Source organism: Myotis myotis, unplaced genomic scaffold, assembly GCF_014108235.1.
Source record: "Myotis myotis isolate mMyoMyo1 unplaced genomic scaffold, mMyoMyo1.p scaffold_m19_p_10, whole genome shotgun sequence".
Classification (NCBI taxonomy): Eukaryota; Metazoa; Chordata; class Mammalia; order Chiroptera; family Vespertilionidae; genus Myotis; species Myotis myotis.
Window position 1 is genome coordinate 73,574,415 of NW_023416314.1, and position 25,770 is coordinate 73,600,184.

Consider the following 25,770-nt stretch of genomic DNA (forward strand, 5'->3'; position numbering starts at 1 on the left):
AAACTTTGGCTAAGATAACCTTGGGTGCTAGCCATGACTTTAGAAAGCGAAATAGGAAAAAATTTAAAATATCTTCTATTAAGCATGACTTTGGGAAAAATACGCCATCTGAGTCATTTGCTGAAACTTCCCCCAAAAGCAGGATGTGGGGGGAAGGGAAGAAGGAGCACGTGGCGATCCAGTGTGGACGCCCCCTCCCCAAGTATTCTAAAATTAAAGTCCTTCTTGTAACTGAAAAGCTTTTACAAATTTAAAAATGCATCCGGGATTTCTGTACACATGTAAAGGGAAAAGGCCAGTTTAAAAACGAGTGCGCATAGTTTTGAGCTGAACTTGACCTTTTGCTGTGTACAGAATAAAAACCTGAGACTGTTTTGGCCTTAAAAATGGCAAAGATGAACCTGAGAAAGAAATACAGACAGGTTTCCCAAGGCGATTTAAAGTAGCTCTCTTGAAATTTCCCGCCCTGAGGCAAAGTACCACCAGGAAGTTGATAGTCAAGTTTACATGTGAATAGCTATGGTTTTGCTTATTAGCTGGAAACTTAAAACTTTTAAGTTCAAATGATCTAAAAGTATTGAGATTTATAATACTGAAATGTTGATCTGAGTATGCCTAAGTATGAAGTCTAGATGATAGAAGTTAATCTATTAATTGAAAATGCCTTATATTTTATTTGAAATGTATCCTTAAATGTAAAAGTATTGATTTGAAAAATGCTAAGTATTTAATTTGCTATCTAAGATTCAAAGCTCTGAAAGTTTTTAAAGTCTCTTTTTTTAAGAAGATATTTTTAATACTTAATAAACTAGCAATCACAGTCTTAATATAATTTCAGTGGTATGATAGACCAATGTTTTAAGCAGTTGGCTTTATAAGGGCCGACAACAGAGCTCATATTTCCTCAAAGGTTTGTAGATACATTTTTAAAAGATATCTTAAATTCTCAGTAGAACCACAGTTATGCATATATCAGAAACAAATTAAGAATAATTGATTCCATGGTCAAGACTAGATCCTATTATGTTGAGAACCGTTTAAAAAGTGTTGAAAATGTTTTAATTAGATATGTATTTGGAAGTTTTTCCCGAGTGCAATATTTCAAAATATAATATGCTTGGTTGCATAAGGAATTTCTGCCAAATAAAAGAAAGAATTGATTTATTAGTAGCAAAGTTTTTATTTAAACTAGCAATGTCTTTTATTTAAAAGCTCCTCACTACTGCATTTTAAATTAGGCTGGAAGTGGTGCAGCGTTTGCCCCTTGTGAATCAGAAATTTACTAAATACTAAATTTACTTGCTTTGCTTTTAAAAAAAAAAAATACTTACTTAAATTTACTAATCTTTGTAAGCAATTGAATCCTAGTAAAATAAAAATCTTCTAAAAAGTTACTGAAGGCTTCCCATGATCCCTCTGTATATGCAAATAAGCCGAAAGGTAATGCTGTTCAAAAACATTATTTTAAATTTAATAAAAAGAAATTTTAATGTTTTGAAATATCTTCCACTAATATTTACAGGATAATCTAATGATTTGCTGTTAAAATACCAAATCTGAAAATAAGTACAGTCACCATAAATGTTTAATGACTTTGACTTGGAATACATGGCCTTGCGGCACTATCAGTCAACATCCAAGAAGTAACCCTGCAGGTTACTTGGTGTAAAAAAGAAAGATTTTTCTTTTTTAAGGTAAAGTTCTCCAAGTGTAATCCAGCAGGAGGAAGACAAACCAGACAACCAACAGCCCAGAGACCACCGGGGGCATGGTAAAGTTTAGTATGGTAACAATTAATTCAGGTAAGAACTGTAATTCAGATGATATGCGTAAGTTTTACCTAGGTTACCCAAGGACTCTAGATAATGTGTTTACCCAAAACTGTAATTTAGATAACATATTGTCTCTGCTCCTGTAAATTTCTTTTTTTTTAAAAGTAGGTTCCTCATTCCAAACCTTGAGTTTAGAAAATTGAATTGTCATGACCTAGAACAAAGAATATTCTTACATGGTATTATTCTGCAAGTTTTATTAATTTTTGATGCTTTACAACAGTATATTGTTCATTTATCCCAAACAAATTTACAAATGAATTTGAATGTTTTACATGAAGGGATTTATTCCTTTCCACTGTGTGGAGGGCCTCCTGGGGAAGGCACTTAAGCATTCTGTATTGACCTCTCTTGACTTTTTTTTGCCAAAAGGAGCTGCAGCTACCGGTTCCGCCGGATTAGGAACAGCATTGCATACCTATAACAAATTATCTAACCAGGTAATTGATGATGTCCAAGCTCTCTCAGGCACTATCAATGATCTCCAAGATCAGATAGATTCATTAGCTGAAGTAGTACTACAAAATAGAAGAGGGTTAGATTTGCTCACAGCAGAATAAGGAGGAATATGCTTAGCCCTACAGGAACGCTGCTGCTTCTATGCCAACAAATCCGGGATCGTCCGAGACAAGATAAAGAAGTCACAAGAAGATCTAGTGAAGAGACGGAGAGAATTATTCGAGAACCCCCTTTTGAGTGGACTGAATGGACTTCTGCCCTACCTGCTTCCTGTTCTCGGCCCCCTTGTAAGCCTTCTCCTAATCCTAGCTTTCAGCCCCTGGGCTTTTAGAAAATTAAAAGACTTTGTAAAACAGCAGGTTGATAGCGTCCTGGCCAAACCCATTCAGGTACACTACCATCGTCTAGCCATGTTAGACCGTGAATGTGATTATAATGACTGCTAAAACTCCCTCCCTGCGGGGACAGCATGACGCCAGAGGGATGCTTGCCTACTCCCCATAGAAGGAGAAAGGCATGAGCACCGACCTGGGTGCACGGCAAAGCACTGCAAGGGAAGGTCACAAAAATTTTTTGGATTTCCCTGTGAGCACACCTGGTTTGCATAGAGGTTGGTATCCATACATAACTATCAGCTCTGCCTCTCCTCCCCAAAAGACACCAAGAGCCACTGACGGTGGGATCCCACCATCCCACGGGAGGAACCAGGTCCCTACTCCCCTGCCGGGAGCCGGTCCATGCTTGCTGTTTCAAGGGACCTGGCATATATGGCATACTGTTCTTAATATGTTTGCTCACCTTCTTGGCACTATGTGTTTTAACCAAGGTCTCTGAGAAAGGTTGTTTCCCCAGGTAGGGATTTTCCCCTGAAGTTAGGGAGGGAATAAAACCTCTTAACTAATGTGCCAGGTGGGTAATTAATCACTTTAACTACGAACAATCATGCTTAAGCTACATAATCTTTACTCCCTGGAATGGAGATAAGAAACGCCCTAACCTTTGGAATAGAGATTGATAGGATTGGAATCAACTGGTATAAATACAGATGTAACAAGACAGAACTTAGAACACAGAACTAAGAAGACAGAACCTACACACAGAACTTAGAAGACAGAAGAACTTCGCTGGAGAGAACATGGCAAAAGATCCTGGACTGAACCTGACTACAGAAATTGGCAAGAGAACCTGACTAGAACCTGGTGACTGAACCTGGCTGGAGAACCTGGACAGAACCTGGCTGGAGAACCTAGCGAGGGAACATGGCTACAGAACCTGGCTGGAGAACCTGGAGAACCTAGCAAGAGAACATGGACACAGAACCTGGCTGGAGATCCTAACCAGAACCTCTCAGGAGATCCTGAACAGAACTTGGCTGAGGATCCTGGCTAGAGATCCTGGCTAGGCTGCTGATCAACTGAACTCTGCCTCCGTGTCATTCCTTCTTCGCCGACTCCGTCCACACCTTTGGGGACCCCTGGACCTGATGGGGTTGGACCCCAGCACTCCCCCAGTTGGTTAAAGCCCGCCCCTTAAGAAAGAAAAAGGGAGGAATTGTTGGGAGCCATTAGAGATATTGGCTTAGACAAAGCCATCTTAAGAATTATAAGTTTCTGGTTCCTCCAGAAACTCTTAAGTACCAGAAACTACGTGTGTCCTGCGATTTGGCCAGCAGCTAAAGATAACCATCCTAGGAGCCTGCTACAACCCTGCTGATAAGCTAATAGGCTTCTCCACCCACCCCCGTCCCTAAAACAGTATATATCCTGCCGCGGTAAGAATAAAATTTGAGGCTTGATCAGAACTTGTCTTGCCTCCATTCTTTCGTGTCCCTTGTTTGTTTCATTCTCCTAGGGTGTCTCTTGGTTCCCCCGCTGTTGTCCCTCGGGTCGGGACACAGAAGAGTGGGTAGCATGTGCAACAGTCCTCCTTGTGTTATGGTCAATGTGCTTTCCTTTAATTTAAGAGGAGATTGAATAAGATAATCAAGACATGTCTTTCTATATTTCCAAAGCACGTATTTTTTTTTTTTAAATCTTTATTGTTGAAAGGATTACATATGTCTCCCCTTTACCCCCCATTGATGCCTTTTCATCTGCCCCTCCCTCCACCACCCATTGTGTCCATGGGTGATGCATATATGCATACAAGTTCTTTGGCTGATCTCTTCCCACCCTCCCACCCACCCCTGCCTTCCCTTTGAGATTCCACAATCTGTTCCATGCTTCCAAGCCTTTGGTTCTATTTTGCTCATCAGTTTATTTTGTTCATTAGATTCCACATATGAGTGAGATCATGTGATACTTGTCTTCCTCTGACTGGCTTATTTCGCTTAGCATAATCCTCTCCAGGTCCCTCCACACTGTCTCAAAAAGCAACTGATATTTCAATTTTGCTTTGAGTGTGTGTAAATTTACTACCTTTGCTTAAGTTGGGGTTTGGTAAGGAAGTTCAAGTTTATCTTCCACTCACCCCAGCCTGGGAAAGGTGCTTCTCAAAACCCTGCGTGTCCGGGGCTGGCTCACGTAACCGTCCTGTTTCTCAGCTTCCCCACCCGAGACACAGGAATCCCATCACCTACATCCCCAGCGACATGCAGAAGGGCTGAGCGCAGTGCCTGCCACACTGTAAGTGCTCAAAATCTGGAAACCATTACTAATAAAAGATGAATCCACTTCTTGAACTGCAGCCCAAACCCTGGAGATCTCCTTTTTGTTTTCTCTCCAAATTCCTCGTGCTTCTTCAAAGACAGTGACTTCCTGGCCTCACTGTTTTAGCCTGCCTCTCTTTCTTACTGCTTCTTATCAGGCTCTGCATGTATCAGGCATGCATGGTTAAACTGAGACACAGTGGCCCCAGGTGATCCCAGGAATGGCTTCCCAAAGATGCAGAAGATGACATGAAGGGGGGAAGCCTTCATGACTTGTCATCATGGTCTTCCCTCCAGAATGAAACTGTGCACTGTCCAGGGTCTGCCAAGGCTTCCTCAGGGAACCAAAGGAGTCGGGCAACCTTCCAGTCCCCGAGCCAGGAGGAGTGAGGGAGGGGCTGTGGGCCGGCGGAAGCCACGCAGAACAAGTCTCCCGAGAGTACAAACGCACTGATAAGCCACAGACGTGGCCAAGATCGAAATTCCTGATCTTGGGAAAGAAGGGCAGGCTGGGGTGGGAGTGAATAGGAAGAGAGAAAAACATCGACATGACGCCAACATTTTGAACCTGGGGAACCGACTTCTGAAGGTCACTCCAAGTCATTCTTGCCTACATTTCCCCCACTTACTTCCTAAGTCTCTTTTATCATTTTGGGGGGCCTGGGAGCTCTGAAACCCACAAAACTGCACAACACTTGGTGATCAGAGATGTACACTGTCGTTTCAGACCTCATTTTCCCTGTCTGGAAAGGACAGGATCATACGCAACAACATCATGCTTGGGACATAATTCCATTGCAGGGACCACTTCCAAGCCAGAGGAAGGCGAAGCTGCCGCCTGTTGAAAGCGGACCCATCTATCTTCCCCAGTTCCTGTTCTCACTGTGATGATTTGTTCCCAGCTATTTCTCCTGCTCTCGTCTAGATAAGGCCCCCCCCCCCCCTCTCTTTCTGTTATCTGCAGGCTCAGACCGAAGTGTCAGGGCCAGAGTCAGGGAAGGCAATTTAGATGTTTCCCAGCGGCTAAGATCGGTGGGTCTGACCTTTTAGTTCTAATGCTTTGGGTCAACTGTGAGCTCAATAAGGATGTGTGTGTGGGTGATTGGGGGGAAGGGATGCAGGCAGGCAGGCAGGCAAAACCACTCCTGTCCCCCCCTCAGGGCCTTCCTATTAATAATTTAATGAGGCTTGGCATTTTCAAAGTATTCTCCAACCAGTAACAATTGAGCAACTTTTCAAAATAATGGTGGGCTGCTTTCGCAGGAGACAGGAAGAGCTGTGATTAGAAATAGGATAGTCTGTAAAGAGGCCACATTTAATGAGTCAGCTGTAATTTCATTTAGGTAGGGTCTACACAAAATGGCCATATCCAACCCCAATGCAGGAGACGCTAGAGAAGTTTCAGAAGGCTCCTTCGTGTCAGCCTGGGGCGTGTGCTCCCTGGACAACAGTCCAGAGCTGAGGCTCTTGAACCTGAAGACCTACTGTGAGCTCCTGGCCTCACTGGCCTTGGGAAATTTTCTCCATCTGATTTCATTTCCTCATCTGTAAAATGCAGACCATAAAGGTACCTGCATTTCAAAGGGTTGATAAGAAGATGCTTGTGAGGTGATGCTTATCAAGCACTGATTAGCTCAGAGCCCAGTATGGCAACATGTAGAAAGTATGATCTGCAAAAAAACCCCCACAAAAGAACAAGCCCAAAATCGAGCAGTCATTATCCCAGGGCAGCAGTAGTGGGGCAGACTTATTTATTTATTTTTTTCACCTCAGCCCTGTATCCTTAAAAATGTAATGGGCGGCCACATAGGGGGCTGAGAGTGTCCAGTGTGTCCCCGAGATGAGCTACCCGGGGCCAGAGTCAACTTCGAGAAACGAATGTTCCCAGCTGAGCTCCTTGTTCCTCTTGCCACACACCCACCATTTCTGTTATTGGCCATCCTTCCATTTCTTTAGCCAAAACACCTTAGGGTCATCCTTGACTCTTCTCTCACACTCCACATCAAACCAATAAGCAATTCTAATGGACCTCATGTTCAAAACACAGCCTGTTTCTACCCAAGCGTTCCTCCCCACCTCCACTGTTCCCATCCTGGTCCTACCACCATCCTCTCAGCCCCCAGGTAACTGCTTCCCTGTGTCCAACGCTGCCCCCTACAGTCTATTCTCAACACAGCAGCCACGGAGAACCCGTGAGAGAACCTGAGTCCCCTCACCTCCTTCCTCTGCTCAAAACCCTCTCTGTTCCATCTCACAGGGAGGAGAAACCAAGCCCCTCCCACACCTCAGAAAGCTTCTCCACGTGGCTCCCACTCCCCCTCCATCCTGGGCACCTTCTTCCCTCCTCCCTTGCTCTGCTTCAGCCTTGCGGGTTCCCTGAGCATCCTCCTACTTGTCATGCTTCTAGCCTGTCCGGAAGATAAACCCCTTGCAGACAGGGGCTTTTGCCCCTTTCTCACTGCTGTACGCCCAGGGTCTATAGCAGTGTCCGGCACACAGCATGTCCTCAGTATATGCTGAAGCAATGACACCGACTAAAGGTGTTTATTCCAAGAGAAGCAGTGAATCCTCGGCAGCTCGGGTCCACGGGGCCACAGCAGCAGGAAGGGGTGAAGAAGGAGACAAATCCAAGCTGGAGAAGAGCTGCCGGCTTAGGATGGAAGGGGCCTTAAATAATATCCCAGGGAGGAAAAAGACAGCGGACCGAGGCAGGTAAAAACTGCCCAGAACCAGGATTCAGAACTGGATGTGTCTTCTTTGATCTAAGCTTTGGGCTGGCCACGTTCCATATGCTGTTTCACTTAACCCACCAGTAGCCAAAGAGGCAAGTATGACTGTGTCTCTTTTACAGACAGGGAGGCCGCCCAGCTCTGCACAACTAAGAAACTGCAGAACTGGATTCACACTCGGGCCCACATGATCCACCACACCAGTGGTTCCTGAGAGGGTTTAGCAGCCTCCAACTTCTGAGATGTCTGTTGATAATACACGTTTCTGAGCTCGACCCTTTGATTCAGAATCTCCAGGGATTTGGCCCAAGAATCTACCCAGTGAATGCCCTGGAAGTCCCTTATCAGCCAGGCGTTCTGCCCGCCTGACTCACCATTCAAGTCGGGGGCAAAGTCAAGCTCCAAATAGAGACAGACTCTGTCCTGTGGAGAGTTCACTCCAGTTCGCAATTGAGGAGGGCTATGAAGGCCAAGGCAGGCGGCCCACACTTTGGGGACATGGCACTCTCTCACTCTCCTGACCCCAAGAAACAACCAAATAGGTGAAGCAATAAAGAGAGACAATTATTAGGAATATAAGCTTTCCAGCAAAGGTGTTGGGAAAAGCAGTGCTAATTACACGCTATGGATGCTCCGAGTCAGGAGCCCCGGGCTCAGGCGCAGGCGTGAGAATCCGTGCAGGTGGCATTGATTGGAGATGAGTCTTGAAATAATTCTAGCAAGTGGAGGTGGAGAGGGACTATTCCACGTGAAGGGAAGTGACAGGATCCATTTGGGGAACGATACTCCAGTTTTGCTGGGCCACAGGGTTAGAGGGTGAAGAAGTCCCTTGGAATCGAAGCTCTGAATGCTCTTAATCTAGAACATCAACACTTTCACAAGCACCTTTTCTCCGAGAATGACAGGAGGTGTAGTCTGTCTGAAGACTACCTCAAAGCAGTCCTAAGAGTCATTGACTTTGGAGAAATCACAACATCTAGGAACTTGGTTTCTCCATGCTCACGGTTAAGAGGAACTCAACCTTTTTAGGGTGATTTTACTGCCTCACCACTGACTTTGGTTGCTATCCTCCGGCTAGAGATGAATTCACTGGTTTCACACTTCAGCACTAACACACATACACACACACACACACACACACACACACACACACCACAACTGTTGCTGAAAAGCGAAACAAGTGACATTTACAGCTCTGCTTCCCATGTGGAGGCTAGCCTATTGATCACAAGTGACATTTACTTAAACATTCCCTAGCAGAAAAATACCTCCTCATTCTATCTCTTTCCCATGCCAATAAATGCGCCCACGGCAAGAAAAAAAACAACACCCAGAAGAAAACCATCTATCCATCCCCCCACAGCCATGTTGCTTTGTTAATATTACATCTTTAATTATTTCCTCGGTTCTTGACAGCGCTCGTTGTTAGTCTAACCCGCGCCCAGTATTGATTCCCCTCCTGTGAGAAGCAAGCATCAGTGAGGCACCCAAAATTGCCTGCTCAAGCTGATGTCTGCGTCCGGAGGTTACATCATGCATATTAAATCTGGACAGCGTTTAGGCTAAAGCAATCTTAACTTTATGACCTCATTGGCTCTTAAAGCAAATGTTAATGAAATACACATTACTTATGGCAAATAGCAACCCCAGTGGGGTACATGTTAATTAGTAAAGTTTGTTCAAAGAAAAGCAAATTAAACTCCTCCTCATCTGTCACTTAGCTGCTCTGCAACCTGGACAACTGAGCGAGAGAGAACGAAGAGGCGAGGCGACCCTGGAGCATTTCAGATCAACTCCGGAGTCAGGGAAAGAGAGGGGAGTCCTGACCGATCCATTCCTGGCTATAGCAGCTCTGAACTTCTCGTCTCCGATCAAAGACTATAGTTTGTGCACTTTCCAGACTCTGGGTCCATCTTTCAAGGTAGCAGGTGACCAGAAGAGTCAAGCATTTGTGAAGATGTTTTTAGGCTTGTAAATGTCTATGACTTAGGATACTGTAGAGCAAGCAAGTCAAACTCAAAGGCTAATACCGGCCTAATAAACAAGGCCTGTGGCCCGCGGGCCGTGAGTTTGACATGCTTGCTGTAAAGGTTTCTCCTAGCACTACAAAGTACCACCGACTGGTTGGCTTAAAGAACATACATAAATGAAGGCTCTGGGGAAGAAGCCTTCCTTGATTCTTCTTAGTGTCTGGTATTGCCGTAATCCTTGGCATCCCTTGGCTTATAGATACACCACTCCAATCCCTGCCCCTATCTTCACATGGTCCTGTGTGTCTGTATCCAAATTTCCTTCTTCTTCTAGGGACATCAGTCATACTGGATTTGGGGCCCACTCTAATCCGATGTAGCCTCATTCTGATGGTTAATTTTATGTGTGAAGTTGGCCAGGCTATGGTACCTAGCTTTTAGTCAAACACCAGACTAGAGGTTGCTGTGAAGGTATTTCTTTAGATGTGATTACCAGTTAGATCAGTGGACTTTAGTCTTCACAATGTGGGTGGGCCTCATCCAAGCAGTTGAAGGCCTCAAGAGAAAAGATGGCTGTCCTTCGAGGAAGGAATTCTGCCACCATATGGCTTCAGATTCAAGACCGCAATGTCAACATTTCCCCGGGTCTCCAGCCTGTGGGCCTGCCCTGCAGATTCAGGGCTGGCCAACTCTCACAATCACATGAGCCCATTCCTTAAAACCAGTTAATCAATCTCTTTTTCTCTCGATAGCTAGATCCCTGACTAATACAATCCTCTTAACTTAATTACATCTGTAAAGACTCTATTTCCAGATCAGGTCACATTCACAGGTTCTGGGTGGACATGAATTTGGGGGGAACACTACTCAATCCAGGATAGCTATGCGGACTAGGGCCAAGCTGTTAAGTCGTGCTTGGGCCAATGGCAATGGCCTCTTCCGGGAGCTGGGGAGATATGCCGCCCTCTGGTCCCATCCTGGACCTCGTGAGTCAGGATCTCCACTTTCAGGATGTCCAGGTGTTGGTATGTGCATTACAGTCTGAGAAGCACAGGTCTGGAGGGCCATGTTTCCAACCATTTATAATAAGAGGCACTAAGTCAGATGACTCCAAAGTAAGGGGTCAGGGAAGAGCAAGAAAGGAAGTACAGAGAGCAGGGAGCTTTAAAATTAGTCATGTCCCATGACTATGTACCTTACCAATAGCTGAGACTCGATAAAATAGTTGTCAACTGAGTGGACAAAAGAATAAAGTGGGCCCTTTAAGATAGAGAGGTTTCCTAATACACCAGCTTCTAGTTACAAGGAAAGCCCTTGGGCAGAAGAGAGAAAAATTTCATTTGCACTGTCTGGAGCCCGGATCACCTTTCCCCCTTCCTGTCACACGGAGACATGGCCATGCCGATGTGACTGCTTGGGAACAGTGTCGCGCTCTAATACTGAAGTCTTGCCTGAGGCTTCTACCGTAACTCATGTTGACATGAAGAAATGTTTCATTTCAGATCCATATGTATGAATTGTTAATGAACTGTGTCAAAGAAATCAAATATTTCCCTCTGCACCCCTGCTCCGAGGAATCAGATTTTGACCTTCTGCCAAACACCTATAAATCATGTTCGGCAGGAGGAGGACCAGGAACCAGGGCTGCAGCGCGTGGATGAGCCAGTTAATCTCCCTTTGTCAGGCCTTCACCCCAGCAGTCACAGGATGGACAGAGAAGGGAGGAAGGAAGGACTGTAAACAGTAGGCACTCAGTGGCTACTGGTGGCTAAACAGCGTAAGTCAGAAATACTAAAATCCAGGTTCCCTGAAAACTGGATGGCCATCTCAATCACTAGAACCTTTGGAATATTAATTCTATATAGTTTGGTTGTGTAGTTCTTCATGTGAGATGTCTTAAAAGTGGGGGTGGGGGGGAGATGAGAGCTGAGAAAAAATAGAATGAAAACAAACTATTTTCTTTTTCAACAGCACTTTCCTCAAATTTCTATGAGCTATGCAAAACAAAGCAAGGCTTCCTAAATAAACCTTTATCAACTTGTAACAGGAAGCTGCAACATTAAAGAAAATTAGGTGTCATATCTTGCCTAGCAATGCAGGAATGATTTTAAAAAAAGATAAGACCTTATGTTGGCAAGGATGTGGTGAAAAAGTTCTATTCAATTGTGAGGGTGTGAAAAAGATACAACCCATATGGAAAATGATTTAGTAACTTAAGTACAATGAGCCCTAAAAGTGTTCATACCTGATACAAATCTTATGGAAATCTATCCTAAGGAAGATAATAACATATATCCTATATAATAAAACCCTAATATGCAAATTGACCAAACAGAACGACTGGTCACTATGATGCGCACTGATCACCAGGAGGCAGACACTCAATGCAGGAGCTGCCCCCTGGTGGTCAGTGTGCTCCCACAGGGCTCACGGCTGCCAAGTGCAGCAGCAGTGACAGAAGCCTCTCCCGCCTCCACAGAGCACTAAGGACCCCTTGGGGGATGTCTGCTGAGGGGGTCCCAGACTGTGAGAGGGTGCAGGCCAGGCTGAGGGACCCTCCCCACCCAAGTGTACAAATGTCGTGCACTGGGCCTCTAGTCCAAAATAAGAAACAGAGTTTTAAAGACCAGGACCACTTTATCTGTTAAGAATCCCACGGTAGAATCTAAATGTTCACTAACAGATGTAGCCTAAATAAGATAAGGTGCGTCCATTTGAGAGGATATCATGCAATCATTAAGAATGCTTATGAAGAGCTTATAACAGCCTGGGAAAATACTTATTAATACAAGCGGGGGGAAAGTAGGATGCAAAACAACAAATGTTATCATGGTTGCAAGAACAAAAAGCCTCCGTTACATATGTACAGAAAAGGATATAGAAGGAAACACACCAATAGCTAATAATGGTTACTTATGGCAGAAGGAAATATGGAAGAATTTTTCCCTCTTCTATATTTTCCAAATGTTCTATAATGAGTGTATGTACTTTAATGATGGAAGCATGATTTTACTGTGCTTTTGAAAAGCAAGTCAATTGTATAAGTAAGATTTTAAAAGCCATCCCCTTCCACAAACAATAAAATGGTGCACTTAAGAAGTTAAATGAAGAGCCAGGGTCATCAGCTTTAAACTACTGGGCTCCAGGATGAGTCAAACAGCCGTTTGCTGAAGTTCACTCACTCACGGGAAGGAGCAGCCACAGGGATGGACGGGCGTGGATTGGAGCGGACGTCTCCCCTTGCCAGAGAACATGCCCGATCAGAACATGCCCGATCACAGCACTCGCCCTCCTTTGCAAATCTGTGTTTGACAGCTATCATCTCCGGCTTTTGGACGCCGCTCAAGCATGAATTTTTGAAGCAAACCACCTGTTTCTGGGAATGAAAAGAGATCTAAGGCTGTAGGTAGGGCACAGGGTTAGGGGAACAGTTGAGCGACGAGCTTATTGGTGTATTTTCGAAGAGGCTAGATCTTGTTCAGTTTTAAATAAAGCAACACTTGGGTCACCTAACGTGGCTAAAGAGCAGCGATGGCAGCATGGCAGAGCAGGACAGAGGGCTGGGCCTCTTGTGATGGGCCAGCCCAAGGCCCATGTGCCTCCCATACGGCATCTCGACAACTGTAACTGCCCCGGAAGCTCCTATGAGGACTGTGTGGGCAGCAGATGGCTGAGATCCACAGGACTCTCATCATGTTGGCTCCCGTGAAACCCTGAGATCGCTGAGGGCCACAGAGAGAGGCCGGACAGGCTACTTGCGGCGGGGGGGGGGGGGGGGGTGGGCATCTTAATCCAGGCACATCACCGACCTTCTCCTCACCAGACTCTCTGGGTCTCTCTTTTCATCAGTACGAAAAGTGCCAAAAGTGAAGCCATTTAGCACCAACAACACAACGGAAAAGGGAGAAAAGCTAGGTGCCTCATTCAGGGCTCTGCACAGTGGACTTTTGGCACCTTTTATTAACCATTTTTATTAATGAGTGTTTAGAAACATACCTGCATTCCCCCAATATAGACATCAATTTATATTATATACATGATTGTCCATCCTCTCATATTCAAATGGAAAGCTTTCTTTCCCCTTCAACGTAAGAAAGTACCTACTAGAACCCTAAATAAAGCCGTTCTAAATACTTATATGGATTATCAAATGGGCATGGCAGTGATGGGGTGGGTTGGGGGAGGAAGAGGAAGTAACCGTTTCCTGTCTTTAAGTCTTGTTGGGTGAAGGAACACTTAAAAGCTCCCCCACATCTGGTTGCTGGGTATCTTACACCAGCCTCTCCAACATCCCTTTATCCACTCCGGGCACTATACTATACCTGGTCACAGGTAAGGCCCAACTTCATCCATGGAGCCCAAGGACCAATTCAAATGAGACTGGGCTATGACACACTTCTGTGCTGTGGGTTAAGGAGAAGGGGTCTGAACAGGGTGAAGAAAGCAGGGGTGGAGGGTGTGTGTTTCATCGCCGGAAGGGAATATAGATTCGTTTCAGGCTCCATTCGCATCCAAGCAAACCATCTATCATTTACGAGCAAGTTAAAGCAGACGTTAAAGCAGGCCACTGCCCATGTTGCAAACCAAGCGAAAGTGCTTCCCTTCAACCTTCCATAATTCCAGACTTTTCCTGATCCGCCCTGGCTTCCTGCCTAATGCATCTGCATTGCTTATTCTGCCCCCGGTTTTAGTCCCTAGCTTCCCCCGATATCAGACATCCATGCAGATGCACGCCGGCAGGGCAGGTCTTTGCTCGAACTACCTGGGGAGGAAGATGCCAGCATCCCAACGGCTGAGCCCCCCGAGAGGGGGGTCTAGTTCTACCGACAACCCCGTTTCATCCCTCACGTTTGAAATAGTCCAGAAAAGACTACTGTCATAAAAAGGGGCCAAGGAAAGCTGCGAGGGTAGCCAGGGCTTTTTAAAAAATGGAGACTCCATACCAAAACGTGGATTTCCATTGCAAATCAGCTACTCACTGCTCCCACCAGGAGCCACGCAGGGGACCCTGGCTACTAAGTGGTCTTGGGCAGGAGGCTGTAAGGACCGTCACTTGGCTCCCCCAGGAGGGCTGCCCCGCCCCGTGGCTGAGGCTCTAATTCCTTCTCCACGCGACGTCCAGCAAGGAGCTAATGCAGGGAGCAGAGCCACGGCTGGCAGGCCTCCCACCCTCAAGTGCACTCACAGCCCAGGGCGTCGCCGGCTTCTGTCCTTTCTCTGCATTAGCATTCTGCCTGGGTGCTCCCTCCGCACTCAACAAGCCTATTGCACGCTGTAAATAAGGCAGCGAAGGGCGAGCAGGGGTGCCACGAAGGGCTGCTCCTCGCCCCTGGTACCCAGCGACAAAAACCGTTTTCCTAACGTGAGCAGAAGAGACCCCAGGAAGATGGGGTGTGCTGTAATTTCTCCCTTGATGAAGAACGCTGCCAGTGGGAGGTGATGGATATTCCAATTCTTCAAAAACACATCTTCCTAAAAATGTAGATGAAGTTTGCAGAGAGAGAGCTTTCATGCTCCTCCAACTCGCTTTCTTCCCCAGCACCTCCCCTCCCCGGCTTGAAAACACCACGCCAGAACATAGTGTTGGTTCAAATGCGCTCCGAGCCCCAAAGCTAAATGCAGCTTACACACCGATCTTGTTTCCAATAACCACTTGCCTGTCACTGGCTGACACTGTAATGGAGCGATTTATGGCTTCCGTTTAGCTCTCTCTGCTGATTTTCAGAGATTTCTCTACGGGTGATTATTTTTGGAGACATCTACGTCCGTGGACTGCGAGACTCCACAGATGCTAATTCAGTCTCCGAGAGCCTCACGTTAACTGATGTATGCCTCTCGTTCATTTAAACACACAGTAAGCACCCAGGGCCCGTTAGGTACAGCGGGGCATGCAGAACTGATGAAGGCTCTGTCTTCAAAAACTCACACTTATTCTCAGGCATCTTAGGAAGTCGGGAGACGTGCTGCCACACGGACTAAATTTACCGGCAGATCAGACTTACCTGGTCGGAAGCCCAGGTCATATACGTCTACACATACATCTGTTCCAGCCCTTCAGCGAGGGGGCTAATTATTATTCCTGGCCTGGAAGTGGGGCTGGCTCTGAGGATTGTTAACCATCCATCCATCCATCCCCAAGTAAAGCACTCGGAAAAGGCAGATTCCACGGGGCAGGGATTTTTAGCTGCGTTTTTGTTTTGTTTTGCTATTGATAAATACATCTACATACCGGCGGCCTCCCTGCTGTCGGAGAAGGTTCCTGTCTCAGCCGCTGGCAGGGGCTCGGACAGAGGCCAAAGCGCGATTTCCATGTGCAATAAGACTCTGAATTTTTCATTTCGTCAACTAGAAAATGGGGGTAACAGAATCTGCTTCAGAGGATTCCAGGGAAGAGCCTGCGGGTGCACAGTGCCCGACACCCCAAAAGCGCTTCCCCTTTCCCACGGGAAAGAGAAGTCGGGGAGACTGAAGCTTTGCGGGGCAGAGGCGGGGAGGTCGCCTCCTTGAGGTTACAGCTCGGCTCCGTGGGTCTCTCACTGAGTCACTGCACAGCGTGGGGCGGTCACGAGTGCATTTTCAGCCCTGATTTCTTCCAGGGGACATGCTTTCAAACTTATTTTTTTTTATTAAAAATGTTTAATGCTGACATTTTTGCAGACTTCCCCCCACTTCCCCTTCTGCCCACCTCCAGCTCTACAGCTTCCCCTCAAAATGCCTTTTTAAAATGGAAAACCAATTTAAAAGGCGGGAACTGTGACTATCAAGGGAATCAGACATATTATTTTATTTAAGATCCTCTCCTTTGACAAGCAGAGTTCCTGGCTTGAACAATGGGATAAACACATTTTAAAAATTGACCCCCCGAGAGCCTAAATGAAAGATAAACTCCCAGGAACAGGGATTTTTGTTTGTTTGTTTTGTTTTGTTTTGGTGATTTGTTTGGTTTTTTTTTTGGCTGCAAGGCTAAATATGGGCTATAAGGAAAAAAAAAAAAAACGATTGTAGGGATATGCATTCATGTACCTCCTCATTAAATATTTCAAGTCGGATTTGGCCCCACTGGCATCGCTTAAAGCTTAAAATAAGCTCCCAACAGCCTTATCGCAGCCTCTGGCTGGAAATCCAGGCTGGCTTTCTGTGAGTGCAATTTCCCCCGGGGTTTCGGGGGTCCAAGGTCCTCGTGGCTGGCCTGCACGGAGGGGTCTGAGAACAAAGACGGGGCAAGTTGGAATGTCTTCATTTTCACTTTCCCAGAATGTTCACTCCCCACACAGATTCAGGTCGACTCTGTGTCTCAGGCAAGAAAAGGGAAGAAGGAAGGAAGGATGCTTTTATTGTGTCAGACGGCTGCTTATCTGCCTCAGCCACAGCCTCACAGGCAGCGGTGATAAATTCTCCTGCGGTAGTGTTATCAGCCACGGGTCACAGGCAGCGTGCTGAGAGCCGAGCATCTTCAAGGGGCCCCACCAGGAGCCCTGCGTCAGGGCGCTGCTGACCAGGTGCTGGAGGGCCCACCCCGGGCATCAGTGAATGCAGACTCAGGCTTGGGACAGAGTGAGAGGAAGCTGGGTGGCCCCCTAGTCCTGTCCAGCCCCTGGGGAAGGGGTGGGTTTTCCTGTGGGCAGAGGTCACCAGAGCCTGTCCCATTGAGGCTGGTTCCCTGATCCCCTCTTCTGGGGATTTTCATTCCCTATCATCTCTTTGTCCCACTGGTCCTCCTCATCTCTATTCTAATGGAATGGAAATTCCATTAGAAGTGGGGGCGCAGCCTTTCCTCAATTCAAGAAAGCTGCAGGAGGGGGCTGTCATTTTTAAAAAATATATATTTTTATTGATTTCAGAGAGGGAGAGGGAGAGAGAGATAGAAACATCAACAATGAGAATCATTGATCAGCTGCCTCCTGCATGCCCCACACTGGGGATCGGGCCCACAACCCGGGCATGTGCCCTGATAGGGAATCTAACTGTGACCTCTTGGTTCATAGGCCCATGCTCAACCACTGAGCCATGCCGGCTGGGTTGGGGCTGTCATTTTAAGACATTCATTCATTCATTCATTCATTCATTCCACGAAGTCTTCGGTGGGCATCTATCATGTAGCAGTGCCTTCTCCAACTGTCTGGGATGCTATTAATCAACACAACAAAAATTCTGTCCTCAGGGAACTTAGAAACTAGCCGAGGGAGATGGCAATAAACACAACAAATAAGTCACAGAGTATACTGTTTGCTGGAAGATAATTAAGCGCTGTGGCAAAAACCAAATCACAACCCCCAAACCCAGAAAGTGGGAAGTGGAATGAAGGATGAGCTTGGTTAGGTAGGGGATGAGCTCTACTTTTAAACAGGGTAGTCGGGGTATCTCGTGGAGAAGGTGACGCCTGGAAAAGAGCTGAAGGTAGACCCTTGGAGAGCTGGAAGGAAGAGCGAGCCTAGAGATCCTGGGGTGAGGGAGTCCTTGATGCATCTGAGGAATTGGCAACGGGGCCCGTTCCTTAACACTCGATGGCACACGAAGGGAATGAAGCTGCTCACAACAGTCCCGGATACAGTCTAGCTGAAGTGCCTCGTGTAATGAACACCCTACTGCAGGGACCACATACGAAGTAGAGGAACTAACCTACTGGGTCAGGGCCCGCATAAAATTAAAGGGAGGAGATGGAGTATGTGCAAAATATCAGTGCACCATGAAAGGGTTAAAGAGAATAAAACGGGGCAGAGAAAAACTCACAGTGCTTAGCAGATACCTTGCAGAAAGCTTGCAGCCTTGAACACAGCATAGCTCAGATAACCAGAAGACACCTGGCACGAGAGGAACCAAGGGCGGACCGGACGCTTCCGTCAGCAAAGAAGCTTGCAGCCAGCAAAAATGAATAATGCCGGGAGCCGGTCCATGCTTGCTGTTTCAAGGGACCTGGCATATATGGCATACTGTTCTTAATATGTTTGCTCACCTTCTTGGCACTATGTGTTTTAACCAAGGTCTCTGAGAAAGGTTGTTTCCCCAGGTAGGGATTTTCCCCTGAAGTTAGGGAGGGAATAAAACCTCTTAACTAAGTGCCAGGTGGGTAATTAATCACTTTAGCTACGAACAATCATGCTTAAGCTACATAATCTTTACTCCCTGGAATGGAGATAAGAAACGCCCTAACCTTTGAAATAGAGATTGATAGGATTGGAATCAACTGGTATAAATACAGATGTAAGAAGACAGAACAGACAGAACTAGAGACAGAAGAACTTCGCTGGAGAGAACATGGCAAAAGATCCTGGACTGAACCTGACTACAGAAATGGGCAAGAGAACCTGACTAGAACCTGGTGACTGAACCTGGCTGGAGAACCTGGACTGAACCTGGCTGGAGAACCTAGCAAGAGAACATGGACACAGAACCTGGCTGGAGATCTGAAGCAGAACCTCTCTGGAGATCCAGACCAGAACTTGGCTGGAGATCCTGGCTGGAGATCCTGGCTAGGCTGCTGATCAACTGAATACTGTCTCCGTGTCCTTCCTTCTTCGCCGACTCCGTCCACGCCTTTGGGGACCCCTGGGCCCGCTGGGGCTGGACCCCGGCAGAATAAAAACCTACCTCTCCCTGCCCTCTTCACTGGTGCATCCAGGTGCCTGGAATAAAATCTCTTTTGATACATTATGGCCTGGTGTCATAGGTGCGCCACCCGGCCCGCTCCGACCGAACCTTTCCCACCACACGTAGAATGCATTCCTATCTGGACACTGGACTGTGATGTTAAAACAATGACTTATTGTGGGTTGGGGTCAAAATAGCCTGAAAGCAACTGACCCACAGGCTACCTTCTACCAAGCCCCAGTTGGCCTCCCTGTGGCTGTGCCCTCTGCCCCCAGCACCTGAGAACACCTGCCCCTGAGAAATCCGGGTTCCTTAGAGCGCAGGCTCAAACAGTGAGGCCCGGAGGGATGAAGGCATTTCTTCACCCACCGGACACTGCTTATGTCAGGAATGACTGAAATCGAGATTCTCTACCTCCCCCGCAAGATAGACACCCTGCTCCCGGACCTTGGGGTAGGTTCTCTCGGGTCTTGCTTCGTTAGAGTTTGCAGACATTCCTAACAGATACGCGCACAATGAGAAGGGGTTCCCTTTCCCGACGACCCCCCACGCTGCAGCGTGGAGTCTAATCCGCAGGCAGTTCGCAGGCAAACAACTCCCTGGCTAACCCACAGTCGCCTGTTCTCTTGGCCCCGAATCCATGGCTCGCTGGGGACTTTACAAAATGACGACTCCATCAAGAGAAACTTGTAAAAATCAGCAAAAGCACCTTTCGTCGGCATCTCCACCAAAACAAAAAAACAAACAAACAAACAAAAGCACCTTTCGTCTGCTCACAAGCTGCAATGTGGGAAACGCTTCAGTCCCCTCCCCTCAAATGGTTCTTTTCCGACAAAACCAAGTTCACCTGGCACCCCTCCGAGGTCTCGCTTTATCTGGACAACGCATTTCTGGTTTTTGTAACATGTTCTCCACACGCAGGACGTTATGAATGTTCCTACTTAAAGGCATGAAGGGGCAGGGATGGGGGTGGGGTTCCTCTATAATGGCTTTGGGGTTCGGGAGACGGGAACCATCTGGAGACCCCATCAGCGCCTGGCAGCATCACTAAGAGCATTCTGAAGGAGGCCCGCTCTTTCCAGGAGACCAACGGATTGCCCTTAATAGAATTTTTTAAATTGCTTAAAATTGCTGCTTCTATTTCGGGCTGAAAATTACAGCCCTTGCTCCATCCTCCATCCTCCTCCCAGAGTTCCTCAGAGCACACCCCCCGCCCCTCCACCCCGCCCAGGAGATCTGTACCAACAAGGACACCGTCAACAAAACCCAAAACCAGGATGTACTCTGTGGGCAGGAAAACACTGACCGCTTTCCATCAGACCCAAAGAGGCTGTGACTGATGCCCGCGCTTCCCCAGGCGGGTTCGGGCTTTCCTCTTTTCTTCTTCAATATGATTAAACACACATCACCCGCATGATTGATGCTGCCTTCTGAAAACATTACAAATCAAATGCTAAGAACCTCTGAAACCTCGTCCTGCTGAAGGTGATGGTGCCCACCTCCCTCTTTTGCGATCCTCCGTCAGCTGGGTGAGCGGCAGGAGGGAGGAGGGATGTGGCCGATGAACAAATCATTGTTTGCAAATAACACCACGCCAGAGAGAAAGAGAGAGAGAGAGAGAGAGAGAGAGAGAGAGAGAGAGAGAGAGAGAGAGAGAGAGAGAGAGTGTGTGTGTGTACTGCACACCTCACTTCACCTTCCCCCAAGGAAGAGCTCTGTGTGGATAAACAAACAAAACTCAACCTGTGCTTACTGAGTCTCCCGAAGCTGCTGCTCATTGCTGTGAGGTGTGGAGCTGAAGAAACCCCCCTTTCTTCAGCTCCTGGTGATGACGGCAAACGGGTGGCGCTGGACCACCTGGCTCACGGGCCGCTGAGGCACCTGGCCCCACCCCACCTGGGGCCCTGCTGGGTAGAGCTGGCTGTGAACAAACGTGGGCTGTGCGTCTGCAGTGACCATGTGTATGTAAAAGCTGTTCTTAAGTTGGGGATCGTGTCACCCCATAGAGATAACTGATTCTGATTCAGTCTTGAAGTCCCAACTCAGAAGCCGGCTGCTGGAGTTCCTTTTTATCGCTTCCGCTGCTCAGTGCGCAGCGCTCCAGGAGGTGACACGATCTCCGCTCGGTCCGGCCTCCCTGATGAGAGCGAAGGCTCTCTGGCCTGGCTGTGCATCAGAACCACAAGGCTCCGCCCCAGCGCGGCCTGTCTCTGGCATCAACATTGTAAAACCATCCTCCGGGGGATTCCCTGTGCAACCAGGCCCCAGAACGGCGAGGAGACGGAGCCAGAAAACGGCTTCTCTAGGAACGCATTTTCCCAGCCACTGCTCTTTCCTCAGAGAGCCCTGCAGGTGGCCTTCAGGCTCAGGTGACCCCAGGAGGAAGACAGGCTCAGGGCTCTTGAGGGCCTAGACTCGACTCCTCACAGGAGGAAATGTCTCACTCCTCGATGCACCATTGTAAACGTTTCCCTGAGCATCTACTATGAGCCAGACACCCTGGGAATACAGGGATAAAGAAGGGTCCTTTCTTCTCCTAAAGTAATGGCTATGAAGGGGACCCGAATATGCCACCCCCACATATGCCACTTTGGCAAAAGGATTATTTTGAGCTGAAGAAAACTGAGGAACAGCAGATGTAGGAGGAGCATATGGCTGTCCCCTATCTGCATTAACAGCGGAGCATAAATTTCCCTCTGTAAAGGGGATATAAATGCTCCTAGTGAAGAACACCCCCCCCCCCCTTTTACTGGAGGGAGAATAATTATTATCACCAGAGACAAAGATGGCGCCTAGCTGAGTGTGTATAAACACACCTTACTAAACAACCTCATCTACCATTAGTTCCCCCGTGTATCTATCCTCCCACAATTTACTACCCGAGAAGCCCAAATCTTTTACCCTTTTCTAGTCACGTCACAATGTATCGCCCTTTGTTAACATGGTCTCTGACCACCCCTAGGTTTAATCACTTCTTTGGGCTTTCAGTTCTTTTCCCGGAAGCACCCGTGTTAACCTGCAAGCCCCCATGAATTACCCAAGAGGATCAAGTTTTCCTTCCCCTACAGATAACTATGCACTTTGCACTCTCCACTTCTCTCGTGTAATCCTCACCCATCAGTGAGCAGGTATTATGCTGCCCCTTGTGCAGAGCTGGGAAATGAGGCTCAGAAACATCAAGCAATTGCTTAAGACCACAAAGCTAGGACGTGGCCCCGGCCTGACTTGTTCTAAGCCTCACAGCCAGACTGGGGAGAAAATGGGGAGCAAAAGTGAACTGGGGGGCAGAGTAAGTCCACATAGCCACCATTTCCCTGGGCCTCAACACAAAGCTCTTAGTGACAATTCTTTAAACAAAAGAGTAAGAAAAGAAAATAATTTAGAATTCTTAATGGCATTTTGAGGCATAGCTTCAAAGGCCCCGAATCAATAATGAATGTCACCGAAGGACCCAGAGCAGAGTAGCTGAATCACACGCAGGCTATGCTAAGAGCATCTGGGGAAGAAAGCATGTGACCAAGTGCTCTCTGGGTGGTTAACATCGGAAAGTCTCCCTGATCGGCAGATTTCCCAGACAGCCACAATCCATGGTGAGGAGCCCGTGTGCCACCAGTCAATTCCCGATCAATGAGAAACCAAATCAATGGCAGATAAAACAGTCCAAACCCAGAAGAGTTGTGGGTTTGAGATCAAAGGTCATAACCCCCTTCCCAATAAAGTTCAAACTCAGGTAGAGAGAGAGGGGATGAAGAATGAGTCAATGAAGGAGTGGTGTGGGCCCAAGGAAGGGGGACAGAAGGGAGAGAAAGAAGCACACAGACAGACTGAGCCCGGAGACAGGATGGGCCTGAGGAGAGGGACTTGTGGTGGGGTTAGCTGTGGATCTATTGGTCCACGCTAGAGAATTCTGTCCCAAATGAGGTTACCATTTGGATGGACATCGATGTCCCTTTGTGTCTTCAACAAGTTTGGGCTGTTATAATAAAGTACCATAGACCATGTGGCTTATCAACAACAGACATCTATTTGTAAGTTGGTTCCAAGTCTTGAGATTTGGGGGCCAGCATGGCTGGATTCTGGTAAGAACCCTTTTCAGGGCTTCTCCTTGGGTCCTCACAGGGTGGGAAGGAGAGGGAGCGACCCCTCTGGCCTGTTCCCACAAGGGCACTAATCCCATTCAGGAGGGCCCCACCCTCGTGGCTGGATTACTCCTTCAAGGCCTTACCTCCTAACATTGTCACTTTGAGTTTCAATGTATGAATGTGAAGGGGATACAAATATTTAGTCTTTAATACTCTGTCATAGTCCCCAAGAAAATTAGGATAGATGGTGAAACATGGAATAGATCCACAGCTAAGTTACCTGGCTGGCTGCAGCCACAGCTTCTGGAAAGGGTTTGCACAGGAGAGTAAAGGAGGTAAAAAAAAAGGGGGTGGGAAAGAACGGGTTCTTTGGTCAATGAAGTTCAGGAAACACTGGTTACACAACACTGAACAGGTTTCTTTTCAGTAAGATGTCTCCACATCTCCTATGTGCTTTCTAAGTGGGATCATGTCTCCTAAATCCCAGTGACCACAAGCAGACCTGCTTGCAGATCTGAGTGAGGGCCCAAGGGTAGTGCCAAGTGGGGTCGTGTCCTCTCTTGGACACTAAAGGTGAGTCACCACTGCCCATCTGCCTCACCTTGGGATTGGGGTCACTGGAGGTGGTGACAGAATGAGCCTATTCTTTGCATTTAAATCCGCCTGGTATATCAAGTGTGACTTCCAAGTCTCAGAGATTAAATTGGGTCTCTGTGTGCTGACTGACAGTCTGGAAGAATGCCGGAGATGTCAGGGAACATTCTGGACCAACTTACAGAAGAGGAACGGACAATGTTTCAGGGATAACTTGGAGGTTGAGATGGAACTAGAACCCACGTGTCCCCGAGTCTGGGCTCTCCTGCATGCCAGCTGCCCCCCCCCCCCCCCCCCCCCCGGGTCTCCTGCAAAAAGTGCAACTCCAATCAAGGTTTAACATTCCAGAGCAACTGCGTCCTTGGGCTGTGGGGGAGGCAGTAATTTTCACCTTCCCGTGGCTTGGTCTATAATGACACCTGCACATTATTTATCCTGGAAGAGAAACATTAGCAAGAAAGCTCGCTGGAGAAACTCCCCAGGCGGGCAGCGTGAGGGGCTGCCCACCCCTGGAGCCAATCAATATGCAAATGGTGTTGCCTTCCCTCGGCTTTATTCAGGAAGCAGAGAAAACAACAGCATAAAGGGAGCATTTGGGAAATGGGTCACTGGGATTGTGATGAGGGGGATGATGTCCCACTTAGCTATTCAAAATGAGCTTCGCTAATTAGATCATGTACTTGGTAACTGGGTCTACAGATGCAACGGCTTCCCAGACTGATCCAGAAATAGGAGATTAAGCAAGGTAATCCAGAGAGAAGCCCTTGGGGGGAAAGGGAGCTTGCTTCTAAATACGGATAGATGATTCAGGTCTGGGTAACGTGGAGAGTATCCCAACCTTTCCTGTTCCCCCTCCCGCCATGGCCTTCAGTTAAAGATTCTCTCCTGCCTCAACCGGATGCCGGCCATGGGACAGACAGAATCACGTGGTATTGACTCACCTCGCCTGACAATGACCTCTGGCTCCTCCCAGACCCATGTGCTTCTGGCAGCAATGGAAGGTGACATGTATTCAGTCTTGCAGTATAAATTCAACCATTATTCACTGTGGGCCAACTACTTGCTGGGAGGGTCTGCTCTCCGAACTGGGGGCACCGCACTGCCCTCAGGGCGGGCCCTTGTCCATTCTGACTGCTGTCCTTACAAGAAAAGGACATTCGGACACACAGAAGAAGAAACTTCAGACTCCTGCACGCACAGAGGAGAGACTACGCGAGGACACAGACGGAAGGCGACCATCTACAGGCCAAGGAGAGAGCTCGCAGAGAACCCAGACCTGCCCCCACCTTGACCTCCAGATCCTGAAAAGAGAAATGTCTGTGGTTAAGCCACACAGTCTGGGGTATGGTGTGCTGGCAGCTCCCGCTGACTAAGACACGGAGGAGAGCTGGGACAAATCTTTATGTCTGTTTCCTTTCTCGGTGGCATCCTCCCTGGGCTCAGACAGGAAGCAGGAAGAGGTGTCATTCCCAGCTACAGGTTTCTCCAGCCTGGGGAGGTTATTTCTGTGCTAACAACAGCCAGGACTTCAGGCAAATCTATCTACTGGAGCACGTCCACCAAGCCTGGTGGGTGGGTAGAGGGGTTAAGGCCACATTCGCTAGACGCGTCAATCTCTTCGGTTTCTCATTTACAGCCACAGCCACCCCTGATGGTGTGTGTGTGTGTGTGTGTGTGTGTGTGTGTGTGTGTGTTTGGGGGTGGGGGGGTCACCCAGGCGCAGGTTTCCTTCCCGGCCAGAGGATTCTTCGTGACTGCTAGACAGCGGACGCAAGGTTGCAGGAGGCAAGAGGTGGTGGTGGGGGCTCTGGAAGAGAATTGGGTTCAGATACTGGTTCCGGTCACTCCTCTGTGACTCTAAACAAACTA

The 25,770-nt window shown here is 47.6% G+C and overlaps 1 protein-coding gene across 5 annotated transcripts in view; it reads right to left on the bottom strand.

Annotated features, from left to right (window-relative positions):
- The window catches only part of LDLRAD3 (low density lipoprotein receptor class A domain containing 3), a 213,547-nt gene that overhangs the window by 47,273 nt on the left and 140,504 nt on the right, over positions 1–25,770 (bottom strand). The window lies entirely within an intron of this gene.